At 44.1% G+C, this 19,771-nt stretch overlaps 1 long non-coding RNA gene across 1 annotated transcript; it reads left to right on the top strand.

Annotated features, from left to right (window-relative positions):
- Positions 1-6,363: 6,363 nt before the first annotated feature.
- LOC146175350 (uncharacterized) lies at positions 6,364-7,137 on the top strand. The gene is made up of 3 exons (XR_014701136.1): positions 6,364-6,525; positions 6,609-6,775; positions 6,875-7,137. It is a non-coding gene; the product is annotated as an uncharacterized LOC146175350 (long non-coding RNA).
- Positions 7,138-19,771: the final 12,634 nt, after the last annotated feature.

Here is a 19,771-nt window from a genome sequence, read left to right as displayed (position 1 = left end):
ACCCCGTGAAAAGGGCATTGTCCCGGCCGGGATGCACACCTGCAGGAAACGCGCTGCATTTTTCTGTCAATGGATGATTCAGAGCTGTAGCCGGTTTCTGGCCTCAGGAGTCAGAACGGATGTGGTCGCAGTGGTGAAAAGGTTCTCGGTGCGCAGAGAATGGTCATTCTGTTGTGAAAGGATCTCCAACGTTCATCTGCCTCCGCCGCGATTTCTGCGAAATCAACAACTTGGTGACACATGTGAATCTCCTACATTTCGGATGCGCATCTCGGTCAGGAACCAACCCTGTTCTACGTCCAGAGCGATCCACTCTGCAAGTGAACGAGCATGAACCCTCCAGGAGACTCATTTATTGTGCCGGGCGGTTTCCTTGCCGTTGCTAACGGTTGGACGTAGACGACGATTATCAAGCTCCCTAACGAAGTGCATCTGATTGCGTACAGGAACAAAATCCGGATGCTTTGGCGTGCACGAAGGCGAGCCTTTAATTAAAAAAAAAATACTGTGCGTTGTGCAAGAGTGTCAAGTGCGTCATATGCTCCGAGGGGCAAAAACACAGATACTGCAGGTATTCATCTAAACGAAATATGCATAATGAAAAGTACCTACTGGAGTTTTCACTCAGGCTGTAGCGCACCAGGGATAGCAGCAATGAGGATTTTTTCGGTGCGTGATTGCTTTAGTTGCGCCGGGGCCTGAAGGCGATGTATTTTGTCCTTTCTTTTCTTTATGTGCGAAAGGGCTAGGTAGCTTAGATATCACAGGCGGCTCTGTGCGCTAGGCCGTAATATTTAGCATGTTTTATCGTGACTGCCTAACAAGAAAAAAAAAATACGGCGTTTTAATGCACTGCCGTTCGCGAGCCTCATGACCAGCTCAAACACTTGGCTCGCGAACGGCGGTGCATCACAACAAAGGCCCAATTTTTCTTTTCTTTTTAGTCAGGCGGCAGTCGCGATAAAACATGCTAAATATTACGGTCTAGCGCACACAGCGACCTGTGATATCTGCGCTACCCGGCCCCTTCGCACATAAAGAAAACAAACGACAAAATACATCGCCATCAGACGCGCCGAACAAATGCTCAGTGCGGCTATCACTGCAGGTTACAGACTTGGTGCAAACTCCGGTAGATACTTTTCATTATGCACATTTCCTTTAGATGCATACATACCTGTAACGAAGTGTTTTTCGCACAGTCGAGAGTACGCAGTAGGTAGCTAAGGTCGGCCATTCACATCTTGACGCTTGGTGGCCCTAATTGTAGCTTCACGTCGTTGTTGGCCGCGGCTCGGCGAAGGAAACCTGAAAAACCGCGTCTTGCATCTTGGCGCGCTTAGAGAGTGGCAACCGTACGCGGACGATGTGGTTGGCATCGCTTTGCCAAGCCTGTGACGGCCACCGTGCCGCCCGGTGCCGCCAGCCCCCGTGCACTGGCGGCGCCGAGAAACGCCGTCGACGCCGCTCAATGTGTTTCCATCGGTCGCCGCTATGACTTCGCGCATGCGCAGAAAACTCGCACAAAAGGCGGATTCTCGCCTCGGAGTTTGCAAAGCCGCCACACTACACTCCTCGTCAGATGACTGATCTGACTGTACTGACGAGCTATCTTTCAAGACAATTTGACAGCATTGCTGTGCTGCAGCAAATCCTCGATCACCACTTGCAGACGACGAACGGCACGAAGACCACTCATAAGCGTACAAGTTCTTTCTTTCCTCCATGTAAGCTATAGTGAACTAGAATATATTCTTGTTCACTATAATGTAAGCGTACCTCCCTCCATGGGTGATGCTACATTCACACAAAATCGGTCTAGGGGCGGAGCTACCGCTTTTCACGTGACCGTTGACGTCATGGCATCGGCAAAAAAACACATAAAAAAAAAAAAAAAGCTTTGCTCCGGCGCGGCGGCTGCGTGGAAAGCGTCGCCGAGGTTCGTCTGCTTCAACTTTAGAGCCATAACGGCCGCATGTGTACCCTGCACTCGCGGCAAGCCAGCAGCGGGAACTTAAAATTCCTTATGCTAGCATAAGCAGTCTTTCCAGCTATTTATTCACTTTTTTTTTTTTTTTCAAATCTTCGCCGAAAGATCGCGCGAACCTCGTTCAGTTTCACACTATAATATAGCTGCTGCAATAGAAATGTGAGTGATGATTATACAAACTTACTATGTGCACTCGATGTGAGCTTAGAGATATTGTTCTTGAACGATACCTTTAATTGTGATCATTCGAACCGCGCATTTGCGGAGCTACGCCGATCATCAAAATTATAGGCTTATATAGCTGCATATTGCGCAACTTAATTCTATGCAGCTAATAAAATGGCACATTTTTAGCTAGCATTTAATCCAAGTGGTGTTTCGTCGGCACTTACCTCGATCATGAACAGAACCTTCATGATGGGGTCGTCATTGAATTCACCAGCTGGCACATATATATATATATATATATATATATATATATATATATATATATATATATATATATATATATATATATATATATATATATATATATATCCATTTTACTCTCGGGATCTTAGTTTATTTCATTTTATACATATGTATATGGTCCTATACCTAATTCCCCTTGTCCGTTCTTATGCTGTGCTCATATTTTCTTCTAGCTGCAGCTCAGGTGTTTGATGCAGTCTTAAATACCCTATCCTGGAGCAAAAAAAAATGGTTTGCTTCCACTTATTAACAATATTATTTAAACCGTTAAGAAAAAGAAATAAAGAAAATAAGCTAATTATAACAGTACTGTTTACCATGTCTCTCACAGCAGCATTCATCAAAGCTGCATTTTTATTATGCCTGCTCTCATTCGATCACACCGTTCTAATTTAAACAATTCAATTTTTTTTTAACAGGACAAAAATCTTGACCAGCTAGTTAAGCTCGTGGGGCTATTCTGGACTTAACTGGCTCTAGCTGGAACCAACTTACGATTTTTCCCATAAACTATACCCTAAATGGTGAAGATTTCTGCTTGATATAATTAAAAACAAAATCTCAGAACTGAAACATAACCCCATGCCCTTCATAAATTTAGCAGAACATACAGTACCTGTAGCTTTCACACCATGCATCAACTTTTCTATGCAAGTAAAAGCAATCGATAGATTCATTTTCTCGAAGGAGGCATGATATGCAGGGAAGACTTCGAAGTCATTAAAAGTTCAAGTTTATTTATTATGTACATTATTTACATTGAAATGAACACAATTTCATTACAGAGAACAAAAAAAATGAAGCCATATGCAGGAATTAAAGACAGAGATGAACTATGCATGCAATAAAAAATGCGCCAGAAACATACTCTAGTTTCCAGATATATAGTCTGCACTGTCTATAAAAACCAGCTAAAGAAAAGATAATTCGCATATGGCATGCATTGCGTGTGACTCAGGTGTATGCATAGCAATAATGGCATAACATGGTAAACACTCTTTTTTTGGAAGTATTATGAGTGCTTTTCAATGCACACCATTGCCATCACGTGTGCAGGGCAAAGACCTCTGCCATATACATCAGCTAATTAACGGTTTCTTGTGCCAGCTGCACCCGCCTAGTCCTCACAAACTTCCTGATCCCATCCACCCACCTTTCTGCCTCCCTCTGTGACGTTTGCCTTCTCTTGAAATGCAGTCAGTTACCCTATAGCAACCATCGGCTAGCTTGCCCGAATATTAAATGCCCTGCCATGTCCATTTCTTCTTGGTTTCAACTAGAATATTAATAACTGACGTTTATTCCTGACCACTCTCTGTGCTCACTTACTGTCTCTTAGTGTTAAACCTATCGTTTTCTATATCAAAACTGTCTGCATTGTCTAAAAGTTCTGTTGAAACCTATTTTTTAGCCTTCTCATTGCTGCCCAATAGGCAGTACCGAAAAGATACAGCTGTCACATATACTATTTACTTCTTGAGGTATACTACTGGGCAGCTGCCATTCATGATCTGAGAGCTAGTACCTGCCAAATGTACTCCAAGTCAATTTTATTTTTCTAATTATTTGACTGCCATCGAAGAGACAGGCGATTGCTATACCTGTACTTATAAGACATATTTCCTAACCACTTCGAGGTCCTTGCTACCTATTGTAAACTCCTATTTGCTATCCTAGCCTATTAAGTGTTACTTTCATTTTCTCCATATACAATTTTAGCCCTATTGCTCTACCTTGCCTGTCTAAATTCGTCCCCTGAGTTACTTTGCAAGGCACCATTATCAATGAATCACAGGTTACTGAGGCGTCATCCTATACCCTTCAGTAAAAAAAAAAAAAAAAAACCAAAAAACTGCTGAATTATTTGGTGAAATGAGAGATAGGGCAAAACTGTGCCTTTCTAAGTCAATGATTGTAATGGGGTCATTTGTCGTGCAGTTGCCTTCGTTTAGGGAGAGGCTTCAGAGATGAACATTCCTTTACTGGTGAACTTTGTACATGCAAGCGAGAACTCTCTGGCACAGAACTGGCCAGCCTTCTGAAAGCACAGTAAAAAAATAATTCGTTTCGGAAACAACTTCCTCGTTATGACAATGATAAAAAATTGAAGTGCACTTTTCCCAACCTTCCACAATTTTTCTATGCATTTCTGAAGGCCCTGGAGGAACTGCAGGCTCAGACACTGCAGCCCCTGAGGTTTCTGTTGAGTCTTTATGGTCATGGAATGTTGACGCCGTCGATGCCTTCGCATCAAGCTCTGTTCGTTGTACTAACGGGGACGAAACTTTTCAGGACGCGTCATGGAATCGAAGACCAATGTAGCTGGTGTCAAACAGATAAAAGTTGGACCCACATATATGCTGTGACATATAAGCGGCGCTTTACAGGAAAAAAAAAAAAAAAAACATTTTCTCATGTCCTGCAAATTTTTGCCGCTGATGAATATATGCATAATACTGCTTTTACAACATATATATTGTAACAGCAAATTCAATTAACATCATTAAGCTGCCGTCAACACCATTTTTAATATTTTCTTCCCGCGCGCTTCAAAAAAGAAATACTGAGTACTTCCGAAATACCGCGAAATACCGAGTGCATATGCATACGCGCACACGCACGCACGCACGCACGCACGCACGCACGCACACACGCACGCACACACACACACACACACACACAACACACATATATAGGGCTCCTGATATCATTCTTGAATCTATATGCATGTGCATGCAGATTTGTATATGTAGTTACAGGTGGTTACCGAAAGGCTAAATTACTAATGCTAGTTGAATGAAAAAAAAAAGAAAATCAGCTAGGTATAACCATAATCAATTTCAAATCTTGCACATACCGAGTTGCCATTCTTCCAGTATTCTTCGCCGAGGATGCAAATTTTTACAACTTCTTTCTCTACCCGGAAAGGCACGCGTCCATAAGAATTTTTCCGTCATATGATGAATCATGGAGAACATGTAAAGAGGTACGCATTTATCAGATTCGTATAAATGACTCACATACACACACATGCACACACTCTCTCTCTCTTTCGCGCGCACGCAAATAAATTTTGCGCAATCCTTGCTACAATCGAAAAGCGAAATTATTGCTCTTATGCACAGTGTAAAGTTCACATTACAGCATTGCACAGTTCGCCTTAATGCTGTCGTGCTGCAGCTAAATGGCGCAAGAAAAATCGAGTAATGCTTGCATGCGTATACACATACATATATTACTGGCTAGAAGCGCCGTCACTGTGAAAGGAACTTACCTTTGGGTGACGAATTGAACTCTCGTGAAAGATCTCTCCGACTTTTTACAATCTTTTTCGCATTTCAGGTATCAATGTCAGTAGCCTCCCTCCTCATGTATGTCGCTGAGGTAGCGTCGCAAAATGAGTTCCTGACGTTCAGGAGCGTCACTCGTGGTCGCGATGAAACAGTGGAATGGATAGAGAAGATCGAGAAGCGCGCGCGCGGATCGACGGCCGGAAGGAAGGCGCGGAGCGCGCTTTTTTATGGTATGTATTTCTTGCCGACGCCATGACGTCACTGATCACGTGAAAAGCGGTGGCCCCGCCCCTAGACCGTTTTGGTGTGAATGTAGCATGGCATCACCCACGGCCGGTCTCGAGGGAGAGAGCGCGCGACGCGCTCTCCCTCGAGACCGGCCGTGCATCACCCAGAAGCGTTTCGGGGTAGCTCGGCTGGAAACGCTGATTGGTGGACATGCCGCGGCCTGGCGTGACGTTTTTTGCGTCGGGCTCGATGCTTAACCGGACGTGACGTAGTCAAAAATTGGGTTTGCTTGTTTTTTTTCGTCCCTAGACGCTCTAGGGAATCGCTTGGTGCCCCCCGCTCTGGCAACGCGCGCGATTCCGGCATTCGGTTCGTGGATCTCGCTGCTGCATGGCGCCGGCGCGTCCGGTCGCCGAGGTGCTCGACGATGGCGGGCCTGCGCTTTTACGTGAATGCTCTTTCAGCACGCCGATACGTCCTGTACGTTGGGCGGAATGACGTTCATAATGGCGACGACCTGCGGGAGATCGCAAGAACCTCAAGGTAAGTATAAATTGCGCAAAATTGTCTCGCATTTTGCTTATTTATAAGTGTTGTGTCGCTTGTCTCTCCCCACGTGCTTCCAGGACCTCGTGCAGCAGCAGCTCGCGGCATGGACGCTCCTCGTGTTCAAAAAAAAAAAATCGGCCATGTCTATGGAGACCACGAAAACATCCGCCGTCGGCAACTAACCGCTGCCTGACTGCTATGCTGAGGCGCACGTCTGCCGTGCGCATTCTCAACTCTGATTGAGGTACAAGAACGCAGATTTCTTTGTCGAAGGTTTTGTAATACGTTGCGCATTCATCAAATCGCTATGTTCATAATGCAACTTTTTTCTACTCTTTTACAGCACCGTTTCCTGTATGCTGCGAAGAGGCCGAGGATTTTCTTTGTACGCAGCAGCCCATGTCAGGGATCGCGGCATCGATCAGCTCTCCAAGATCATCGCCGCAACCCTCGTAAATGTCTACAGAGAAAAACCCTCGTTACAGCATCCAGGGCAGCATATAACCAGGCACTGTGTACGACGTAGTGCACCACTGTTGACGGTGCACGGCAAAGGGCCACAGACGAGTGCAGGGCGTTGTGTTCGCCACGCCGTCACGTCGCTGCGCATCCAAACGGCCCTTTTCAGCGCCGCCTGGCAGACCTGTTTCCTGGCAGACCGCAGACCTGCACCTCCCGTACTCCTCTTCCCTCTCGTTGCACGTGGCTTCGTATCAATCGCCGTGGCTACCAAAATAACTTGCGCGCTAGGCCTCTTTACCAGGCTATATGTTAATACACGCATGCATAATCGTGTCAAATTTGATTTAATAAAGTGCTACAGTGCTTATTACCTGCTTCCCTCACGCATTCTTCCGAGTCTTCGTGCAGCAGCTGCAGAACACGTGGCAAGCGTCACTCTGCTGCCGCGACGAACGCTAACTAAGCCCATACAACAGGCTTAACAGCTAGAGTAATTCTCAGTGTGGTGCGGCTTTGTTCAGCGATGTTAATGGAAGTATCGACATTTTATATAACAACTGCATAATCGTCTTGAATATTGCTTCATAAAGTACTGTACTGCTTAATTCTCACTTACCTCGTGCATTCCACAGCTGCTGCAGCTAGCACGTGGCCAGCGTCGTTCTCTCCAGTGCTGCAGTGCCTCGCGATAGGCTACATTATACACAGCGGCTTTGTGCCGCTGTGTATATTTTTATATAAATGCATCACATTTCGAAGGTTATAGTCGCCATCCAAGGATCACTCAACTCGAGAGCACGGGAAAAGGCAGAAGTGTACGCACCTGGATTCGATGCTGTGTACAACGCCGTCTTTTTTTTTTTTTTTTTCAAAAGCATCCTACGCGCTAGGCGTCCTAGACAAGGTTCAAGTGCAGTATGCCTTTGTATAGTAACCATGTATGGGGTGAGCGGTTGCCATGTTTTCAGTTCACTTTTGTTGGCTGTTTCTTAAATAAAAATTCTCTGTGTCTGTCACTGTGTCTAAAGAGCTGCTCTAGCCGAACCACGTACGTAGCGATGAATTGCACCGCGGCAGTATGGCTTTGTTCCAAGTTTAACAAAACAGTTGAGGCCAAATCAAAATCGGAAATGACCATTTCCAACTTGGATATCGGCCCCCAGTCAACAATTTGGAGTCCAATTCAATGGCAACACTTCAGCTCTGCGCCAACATTTCGTACAATTAAGGGAGTCGAAATTATGGAAATGGCAAGAATTTGTGAACATCAAACATGCTTCACATCCAATTAACATGTCATGCAATGCAAATATAAAAGCTCAATATTCTATCGGGGAACTCTATGAAATCTGCTAGAGCATGGAGCACACGTTCGTAGAGATATTTTTTTTTAATTACCAGCACTCGCAAAGGTATTGGAAATAATTGAATCAAGTCCCATTCAAGGAATCAGATGAACAGTAACAAAAACAAACCATCCTTTATATATTTTGTTTAGTACCTCAATTAGGCACACTTTTGCTGAATTTGTACATAAATGACATAATTCATATTGACAACAGTGTTCAGCTCATCATGTATGCTGATAATAGTGTGTTTATTACTGGCTTTGATCTCAATGAGACTGTTTTACATTGAAATTATTTACTTGAAAAATCGTTTGCCTGGTCCAATTTCATGAAGAAATAAACACAGAAAAACTATTTTGTTTTGAGTCTGAAATAAGAAAATGATGTAAGAGATGGCTACCGATCTATAATAAAAATATTGACCTTGTAGAAACTCGCATAAGTCTTAGTGTGAATTTTTTTCATTTGAGATAGGAAATTCATATAAACAACACTGCAAATAAAAAAAAAAGATTTCTTCAATAAGTGAGCTTTACCTTGATGTGGTACTGTACTTGCCTTTAATTATGCAAGTCCCCACAGATAAGGCGTTGCAGTTTAATGTGGGCAAGCACCACAAGAGCAAATATCAATAAAATGATAATTCTCAGTAAATTAAATGTGTGTTTCTTACATAACCGATATTGACTGCCGGTTTACGACATGACACCTCCGTGCAGAATACAGTATAATTATCTTTAACTATGAATGCCACTTGTAGCATGTTTCCTATCTTTCTTGGCAGGACAGTAAAAGCTTTCTTTACTCGATGGCACTACTGCAATTTAGAGCCACTCCGTTTTTAACTCAAAACTCCAACCTCTGGTTTCTCCCGCACTTTCACACTTGGTGCAACCTGCAATCAATAAAACACAATCTAATGGTCTCACTGAATGAACTTAAACAGGTATTCCTGAAATTGTGAAAACAGCTATGAATACACTTTTTAGGGTTGTAAAATCAGAAATGTTGCAAAGTTAAAGAGCAATGCAAAAGAACGGATGCTGCTGCAACATTACATCACCCTCCATCGATTGACACCACTCATTAACCTCCACCACTTCTCAATTACTCACAACTGCTGCGGACATGATTTTGCAGACATGCTCTGCGGATAAGGTGTGCGGACGCGGTCTGCGGACAGAAATCTGTGCGTTTGCCAGCGCTGTGTTAATGTATTTTATGTTATCACTTATACTACTTGAGAATCCATTTAGTGTTCTATCAGTGTGTTGTGTTACCTTGCTAACAAGTTTCCTTGTATCTTCTTTGCATGTGTTATTGTATGTAGTTGTATCCCCCCTACAATAATGCCTCATGGGCGCTGTAGGTACTTACAATAAATAAATAAATAAACATAGCAAAGTAATACTTTCGCATTAATAGATCTAGACATAGGGTCTCTAATTCTTGCACTTCTTTTTAAATAATGTGTAAATTTTTTTATCCTACTCTGCAGCTAACGTCTGCTGCTCCTTTGTAAATGGGTCCAGGACCTAAGTGCATGAGTTGCTCTCTGAAACATTTAATTTAGCTCTCGAGACTATCTAATATGCTTGAATTGAAATCATTGACTCCAGATTGGACTTTGAAATTAGTTGCAAAATTTTTAACTGCAAAGCCTATTGAAATCTAATATGTCTGGGTGTATTTTTACTAGGGAGCGAAATGCACCAGCTTCCTTTAACATCTTAGCCAGCACACACACAATGCATCATTGAAATGTAGTTTGAATTCCAGTTTCACCATGCATAACAATTGTCCATTCAGTTTGGATGTTATTAGGAATATCAATTCTAACCCATAAGATGACCATAACTTAGCAGCCCATAATAAAAATAAATTGCTTCTTTACAGAGAGTTAAAACTATGCAGTTGGGACTAAGTACTTATTCCAGCTGGGAGGTCATCTGGAAACTGGAAGACATTTGATTATGGAAATTCAATTAGAACTGAAAATTCTAATTGGAAAGAATGAAAAGATGCCTAAATGGAATGAGGGCTTCTAGAGAAAGTGTAAATTCTGGAAACTCAATTGGATAATACAAGACTCTTTAGCTGGATCTAGAACGCATATTTTACAAATGAACACTTAAAACTTAGAGCACTGGCTGACGCTCACCGCCGCAGCTCTCAGAATAACTGACAGCATGGTCAAAACTACAGTAGGTGTTAGTGCAGTATACACCAGTGTTGTCACTGCGAAGTCCTTACTACTGCCAATATAAAAGTCCTTCTCAGAACCACCCCGTTGTCTCCTGGCAGATCATGGGCCTTCAACTTCATCGTCATGTTTTCTCATTTTTAGTCTTTTGTAGGATGTATTGGACCTTCGGTGGTCTGTCATGCAACACTGCATGACTAATCCACTGAGTGCAAAGCCGTTAACCAACAGAGATATCTTTTCACTTCATAGTTCATGTGCGGCACACAAACATCATGCATAAAAGAGGCCACATATGTCACTATACCATCTTTCTTTACACTTTCTTTCTTTGGCGCACTCTAAAAGCATTCCTGTAAAAAGCTATAGCTTCTTTTATGCAAAGTGACATGGCGGTTATTGTAGCTTGAAACATTTTCAAAACGAAAAACTAAATGCATGAGGCGGCTCACAACCATTGTTTTGTTTTTTTTGTAAAACTGTTGCTTCATAGGCAGTAACTTGAACAACACTGACAACATTTCTACATTACTTTGAAACAACCCAGGCAAAAATCCTAACTGATGTAAATGGTTTAAGGAACAAACTTCCAGTTCACACCAGTTGGATAGCAATGGATCCCCAACTGGAATTCAACTGGGATCAACGTTCATGCGTATAAGGTACCCGTTGCATGCGAGCCTTGCTACCTGTTGATGGTTTACAACTCAGAAAGAACACAAAAACGAGGGCACAAGTGCAGATAAGGCGCATGTTTGCAGTCTCCATGACCTGTTGTATTCGTTCCTCGGTATCCCATGAAAGCACTCCATTTCTAACCCCCAATGGCGTAGGTCTGCGACATCCGGTGCAATAACGTGGGGCAACCCCCCCCCCCCCCCCCCCCCGCCCTTCTTCATGAACACACCTGAGCGCAATACCATCAACTACTTTGTCGTCAAGGCTTTCTTCGATTGGGGAAGTTCGTTTTTCGTATCGCACAACATGGTGCAAGCCGAGGCATTTTTTTTTTCATTCATTTCTTAACGTAACAAGCATACGCCACAACTGATAATAAGCTATATTACGAGGGGCATATGTCATATTTCTTCTTTTATTAAGAAAGGTGGATTTGTGAAGAACTAAGTAGAGGTTTTTGACAGATGAATTTCTAGATTGGGACCACTCAAATAAAAGGGCATATAAAAACCACAAGAATTGCAAACTCTGAGCATGTAGAAATACTTGGTAACACGCACAGTAACTAAAAAGTGGCAAACTGGCAGATGCGACCAGGATTATAACACGGTGCCATTGTGAACAATTTTGTTTACATCAGGCATAGCGCAGTGCCAGCAAAAGCCTTGAGAACTGGCCAATGTGCTGTATTGCAGTTCATATTTTTTATGCTTCCACAAACTCTTCATAAGGACTGTTGAAAGCTTTGAACATGCACAAGACAACTGCAATTACATCGGCCACAGTGACAAAGAATAAAGTAAATACGAACCAGCTAGAATGTTAGACTGAGCGTTCACATGCAAATATGGGCGTAGAAATGCCATTTGAGAAGTAAGCATTCTAATAGTGAAAGGACAACTCGAACACACAGAAGAGAACTGAAGTTACAAAAACAAACAAGCAGTCATAATTAAGGCCTTCAACAACTACGCTGTAAAATCAAATTTTGCAGAGGGACAAGTGCATAATTAATCCTGCCGCACAAATGAAGTAAGCATACCGCTCGATCAATTATAGAAATCGCTTGTGTACAAAAAGTGGGAAACACTGAAGTCATCTTGCTTTGAGCAACTAATTTCAGATATTATAAATCTTGCTTTGAAAGCTGGTATTGATCTAAAAGCTTAAAGCAAAAAAAAAATCCGACATGCCAACATTTTCATTTTCCGGTCTTTAAGGCTTCAAAGCTGCTACTAGGTTTGTCAAAATCAATGTTTTTCGCCAGCTCACCTACGAGAGATGATAATGCAAGATCTGAAAGCGTGCACTGACCCATCATAGGTCCTCTTCCTCACAGGACACAACCTCCTCCTCTCACAGGATACAACAGACACTCATATATTAGGAGTAGTTGCAGGCTGGGGAGAGGCTCTAGAAAATCTCAATCTGGGGAACTCCAATGCTGCCCAACTGTTGGCCTCTTCGAGTCCAATGCTTGCCACTTTAATTTGAGGTGTCTCCTCAACAAGGCATTTCGATGAAATGTGTTCTATCAGACAGCTTGTCGTAGAGGGATGTAAGCTTCGGAATACATACTGTAAGGCTTGAGAGGTCCCTCAGTAGAATAAAGAAATCTCTTCACTTCAAGAGTACCAGATATGTTCTGCGGCTTCTAAAATCGCTTTTGATTTAATGCAGAGCTCGGCATAAAATCTACCAGTGCAGTCAAGCATCTTTTATTTTCTTCCTGCAATGAAAACCCTGAACCTCAGACACATTCCCCTACCATACTCTTTTTGAAGTTCTGGGGCCTGTCTACTGATATTCTGAGCTCATTTGATTTTATTAATTTCTGCTCAATAGCCTTGCATACTGTGGCCACACATCATCTTTGAGAAAGAGCTTTAAATCATCCATCTTTGTCACCACTTTGTAAAGGTATAGGTGCTTTGTTTGCAAATGAAATTGTGCAGCAACTAAATGGAAGGAAAAATAGTGTAGCACATATATAACTTTATATGTGTTTGTAAGTGTAAGGTATAGCTAAATAAGAATGTAAAGAATTTCTGGACTGCAAGCAATCAATGTAACGAATGACAAACATTTATTCAAGGCAATGAAAGTTATTAAAGCATTTCAATGTTTTTATGAACGAAAATAAATTCAGTGTTTGAATATATAACAAACAAATTTGTGATGGCAGCCAGCAGTCTGTTTCAGGCTACAGGTACAGTTAAAAATCACAATTGACACATATGACGGATGCAAAACTTGTTGCCGTGAAAGAAATGCAGTAGACGTAAGACGCTGTTTATTACATATTAGACATGCGAAGGCATGACAAGCTGAAATGGTCCATGCGTTGCATTAGAACAAGCACTAAGTCATTAAAAGATGCATGCATCACATGGATCTCAATTTGACAGCAAACATATGCTGACACTTACAAAACATATAATGCCATTACTCTTCATGTGATATACGCTGCAATATTTTCACGTTTTCTAAAGGCTACGCACAGTTCTGTACTACTTAAAAAGTACACATCTTATAATGCTCCTATAGTTACCCATATATAACATGACCTTAGTAACAATGTACAACATTTCTTCTTGTTAGCCTGAAATCCTGAGGCTGAATGTTCTGAAATCCGGTTGTATTAATTGCAACTTTATGATATGCTCCATCAACTTTATTTGAGGTATGAAGGTATTATGCTCCAAGTGCAAGATGGGGATTTGCTTTATTAAACTTAATCTAAAACAAGTCCTGATCAATGTGAAATGACTTACATAGTTTTATAATAATCATAGCCCAAATGAGAATAGGATATTCATTAGGCACCTAAGTGTTTTTAACAACAGGGTAACCAAAACAGTGAGAGGTCATCCTTTAATACTATAGCTTATTTAGTTTTCTTTTTTCCTAATCAACATATCACTCCCAGCATCACAATTCTGACCTAAAAAATTTGTAGAGTCGAATGACCTAGTACGTATCTCTATTCCCTTCGTCCTCAAAGCTTTTTTTTTTTTTTTTTGCCCCCTACAGTCATGGACTAGCTAGCTATTGCAGCTAGGATGTGCTTATAATAGCGCCGGCGCCGCGGTGTTGCCGGCCGGCATCATATGCATTCGCCGGCGCATTAGTTTGGAGTGAGGAAATTAGGCCCTTTTTAGCCAATAAGAGCGGTCACCTAGCGCATTTCTGGTTAAAACAATTCATAATGAACTATTTCGCTTAGAAAAAGACCGAATTATATCGGGACGCGTGGCAACGGGACGGACGACCGTTGCCGACAGCCTGCGCGCCTGAAAGACGTCGCACCGAGAAAGCTATTTTGCAAGGAAACGTTTTGCAAATATATACGAAATGTGCAGAAGAGCGGAATCACCGCAAACATGGTGTGCAGTTGTCACTGCACTGGAAAATTCGCCGGGCCGGCCTACGAACAGGTCACACTGCGTTGGCGAACCTCGATTGTTTTTGTCGCCGAAAGGTCTCACACAGATCTAGATAAAAAGCAATTGAACTGTGATTTCCCCGGCAATTCGTGTGGTGTGACAAGCTGGTTCGGAAACCTCTTCGCGGCTCGAAGCGTGCATATGTTATTTGACATCGCTGCCGTTTCCACGCTGTCCGCACTGCATGCAAGCTAGGCCCGGTGCCTCTCCAGCTGCCGTTTGCTTGCGGCGCGCCGCCAACACCGCCGGCGGGTCGCGCCCGGGCGCTCTGAAAAGCATGGGGAATCCAGGGACAGTCTAGGGGGAACACGTTCGCCTTACATCCGGACATGACATCATAATATATCACGTGACCCATGACGTTGTTTGTGACGTCATATATGACGTCACAAATTTTGGTATGGAGTCACAAATTTTGGGCCAATCAGCGTTTCCAGCCGAGCTACCCCTAAACGCTTGTCATCACCCTCCCCCTATGGTGGCTAGAAGGGGTCCGTGTGCTGTGCGATGTCAGCGCACGTTAAGATCGCCAGGTGGTCGAAATTACTCCGTAGCCCTCCACTATGGCTCCTCTTTCTCTCTTTGCACTTTCACTCTTGCCTTCCTCCCTTCCCTTACGGCGTGGTTGAGGTGTCCACAGAAAACAAGTGAGACAGTTACCGCGCCTTTCCCTTCCTCTAAATCAATCAGACAAAAAATCAATCAATCAATCAATCAGAGGCAGCGGAAGTGGCTCAGCTTGCCCCGTCAGGGTGGTGCAGTGTAAGACGCCCGACTACTGTGCCGCAGTACCCGGGTTCGAACCCGACCTCTGCGGCTGCGTTTCAATGGAGGCGAAACGAAAAGGCGTCCGTGTGCTGTGCGATGTCAGCGCACGTTAAAGATCCTCAGGTGGTCGAAATTACTCCGAAGCCCTCCACTACGGCTCCTCTTTCTCTCTTTCCACTTTCACTCCATCTTTCTTCCTTCCCTTACGGCGCGGTTGAGGTGTCCACAGGAAACAAGTGAGACAGTTACCGCGCCTTTCCCTTCCTATAAATAAATCAATCAATCAGGTGGCTCAGCTACAGAGCCAGTAGCAGGCCCGTGCGTTTTCTTTTCCTTCTTCCTACAGCCACAACTACAACAACAGTGCAAATAAGGCGAAGGCGCGGACGTCATGAACACAGGTTCGAGAGGCAACTATCAGCTGCTGATCAGAAATCAGGAGAGGTTGGAAGGGAGATCAAAATTTTTGAGAGAACTGCCTGCAGAAAGACGAAAGTCTTGCATAACTGTTGCATCCCCATGGTATAAATCGCACTCCCTTTGTATAGGTTTTGGTAGCAACGCCAGGGCTTGTGCTACACAGTGGAAGCTTTTTTGGCGTGCGTTTGTTGCAGTGCTTCTGCATGTGTGAGATTGGGCGGTACACAGTTGACTCTGTCGCGTGGCGTTCCTTGGCGTGTGTTCGTTGCAGCGCTCCTGTAAATGTGAAATTGGCGGTATGTGTCGCTCCTTTCTCATGCATATTTACTGTTACGTGCCATTATAACGCGATATTGCTATAGTGACATCACATACTAAATGCTTTTTAGTTGTCATTAATAATGACACAACTGATCATGACTTCTGAGTTATGACCATGGCTGTACTGAATAATCACTGCCATTATAAAATTCACACTACCCTTCGAACTATGACTGGTCACGCCGCCAACTGATGACGTCACATCAGGCGAGACAGTTTCCGGACAAATAATGTGCAACTTCCTGTGCCGACATAGTAACTTCACGAGTTCTTAGTCCGCGGAGTATTTCCTGACCCGCGCCTCTGGCCTACGTGCCGGGGCCGGGGAATAGGAGGCGCCTTCTCGGTGGAACAATAAAGTTTTTATACATACATACATAGCCTGGTAATGAATTTGCCTTAATAGCCGTAGCTTATATAGCGTGTTGCACAGTTAGAGGCGCGATGTAGAATGCTTCTCCCAGCTAAACCGCGGCATCCTCGAAGTTCATATTTTGCACAGAAATCATATTTTGTCGCTAGTATGTTTTAATACCAAATTTGTTTGGGGTACTTGCCTGCTTCGATCAAAAGCAGTCAGATGTTCCCATCTTATGCGGCGGCGACGACGCCAAACGAACCGCTGCCCCAGCGATTTGTACTGGTGGCGCCACCTCATGCTGCTTACAACAACTTAAACCTCTGCCAAAACGTTCGCCCCCTCTTTTTCCTGCTACAGAGTTGTTGCAGGCAGCATGAGGTGGCGCCACCAGTACCATCGCTGGGGCAGCGGCTCGTCTGGCGTCGTCGCCGCCGCATAAGATGGGAACATCTGACTTCTTTTGATCGAATGAAGCAAGTACTCCAAACAAATTTGGTATTAAAAAATACTAGCGACAAAATGCCATTTCTGTGCAAAATTTGAACTGCGAGGATTTCACAGTTTAGCTGGGAGAAGCATTCTACAACGCGCCTCTAATTGTGCAACACGCTGTATTCTTACCACTCAGTCGCTTTACATAAGCTTGTTTTAAAAACGGTCAGCAGCACACTGTGTTACTTGGCGCAAGATGAATATTACCCCCAGTGTATGGTGGCTAGAAGGGGTAGGTGACGCGACCGGGAGGCGAGCGCCGCGCTTCCATTTCATGCCATGCGTAGGTGGCGCTGCTGTCCGTAGTGCGATGCGGCGAGCGTGCTGCGCGCAGGAAAGGCTGGCTGCGCTGGGTTCGCCGCGCGTGCAGAAAGCTGGATTTTTTTTTTTTTTTCGCGTTCACGCTGGATGCACCCGCGCAGATTGGTCGGAAACTGAGGTGAAGACTTTACAGCCTACAGTGATCATCAGTCTGCGTACGCTTTTAGCTCGTGAAAGCGCTCACTATAGAGAGTAATCTTGCGAGTCTCACACGATCTCGCAATTCTCAATAAAGGAGCGCCACAGAAATAAGCAGTCCTGCGCAAGCAAACCAGCATGTGAATATGACTTTTATTACACACTACGTTCAGGAACTTATCACGGAGGCATACTGCATAAATGGGAAACTATAAAAGTGACTCGATCGTTAAAAAATAGAAAGCTTAGAGGGTAAGGATATCATGTATCACATAGACTTACTGCACGTAACAGAAAAAATAAAGTGACTCGTTGAAAAATAGCTTAGACCATCGTCAGGAACATCATGTATCACAGAAACATACTGCACATGTACATTATCACTGAAACTATAAAAGTCGTTAAATAAAAAGTGGAAGCTTAGAAGGCACACTTCAGAGCACTCGTCGAAGTTTTAATATCTTCATTCGCTCCCGCGTTTCGTCCCGTTTTGCGTTCTGAGATTTCACGTAGAAATGAAGCCTTGTGAGCACATAAAACTTGATGATTCTGTTTGTGAGTGCTGTTTTGTGTTCTGGGCAGCCTACAAGATTCAACTTTGTAAGCTGGAGAAAAGATACCAAGTCCATTAGGCTGTCGCTTCTTACTTGCTTCACACTGAAGCAGTGGGTGAATGTGTTTTCTAGTGACGTCACTAGTGCATTAATGGGGCTACAATAGACACGACCCCAAGGGTAGGCAACTGTGGGAGGACATACATGAGCTCGGCCTCACCCTGCTGACGGACCCTAGCTGTCCGTCCAGGATGGGAAACAGCGTCTGTGCAGACACCACCCCGGACCTTACCTTAGGAAAAAACACGGGAGACGCAGTCTGGAAAAACACAGCTCAAAATTTTGGCAGCGACCACTTTGTTCTGGCTCTCACCCTCAGCAAGGGCGTCAAAACGCGTCGCCTCAAAAAACCCAAAATCACCGATTGGGACAGGTTTAGGCAAATCAGAGAAAACTGCGAATCGGGAGATGAAATCCAAAACATAGAGCAATGGGCAGAGACGCTTAAGAAACAAGTAGAGAAAGCAACCACGACCCTACGGGAGGACGATGCGCCGGTGACGGTTGACAGCAAACTCCTTCATATGTGGGAAGCAAAATGCGGCATGGAGAGGCGTCTCCGGTCGCAAAGATGGAACAGGAACCTTAGGCGAAGGATAGCAAGATATAACAAAGAGATTGAAGATTACGCAGTAAAACTTTGCGAACAAAACTGGTGTAGTAGGTGTGACGAGATGGAAGGGAACATGAGCCTTGCTAATACGTGGAGCCTACTCAGACACCTACTTGATCCTGACAATTCGAAAACTCAATCGGGCATAAGACTGACGAAAGCCAGACACGCGTTCGAGGGCACGGACGGGGAACTCATGGCGAAACTAATTAACATGTACGTAGGCGACACGCAAACCTTACCCCTGCCGGATTACGAAGGACCCTTAAACGAGGCCCTAGACGCGCCGATCACGGAGGCGGAGGTTCGCGCCGAAATATTAGGCCTAAAAACAAAATCGGCTCCCGGCCCAGACGGAATCACAAACAAGGTTCTCCGAAATTTGGACGATAATTCCATCCGCGCGCTCACGAAGTACATGAGAATCGTATGGGACAGAGGCCGCCTCCCACAACAGTGGAAGACGGCAAACGTAATTTTGATACCGAAGCCAGGCAAACCCCCTAAACTAGAGAACTTACGACCAATCTCTCTAACATCCTGTATAGGGAAATTGATGGAGCGGGTAGTCCAAACGCGACTAACGCGTTTCATGGAGCTTAACGACCTGTGGCCACACGAAATGGTTGGGTTCCGGCCCGGCCTGTGCACACAGGACGTAATGCTCCGCTTGAGACACGATATCATAGAAAGCGAAACCAGGGACGCGAGGGTACTACTAGGTCTAGACCTGACAAAGGCGTTCGATAACGTAAAACACGCGGTAATTCTTTCTGGTCTCCAAGAATTGGGGGTCGGAAAGAAAACGTACGACTACGTAAAAGACTTCCTGTCGGGTAGAACGATAAAGATAAAGTTTCAGGACATTGAATCCTCCACCGTCAAACTAGGAAGCAGGGGTACGCCACAGGGTTCGGTGCTGTCCCCGTTCCTCTTTAATGTTGCCATGCGAAACCTCCCGGCAGAACTGAGGAAAGTGGAAAACTTGAAATTCAGTATGTACGCGGACGACGTCAACCTGTGGGCTACCCAGGGGAGTGACGCGAGCATCGAG

The sequence above is a fragment of the Amblyomma maculatum genome, chromosome 10 (assembly GCF_055883805.1).
Source record: "Amblyomma maculatum isolate TAMU_Amacu chromosome 10, ASM5588380v1, whole genome shotgun sequence".
Taxonomy (NCBI): domain Eukaryota; kingdom Metazoa; phylum Arthropoda; class Arachnida; order Ixodida; family Ixodidae; genus Amblyomma; species Amblyomma maculatum.
Note: the sequence above shows the minus strand (reverse complement) of the source record. Positions and strands in the feature narration are given on the sequence as shown.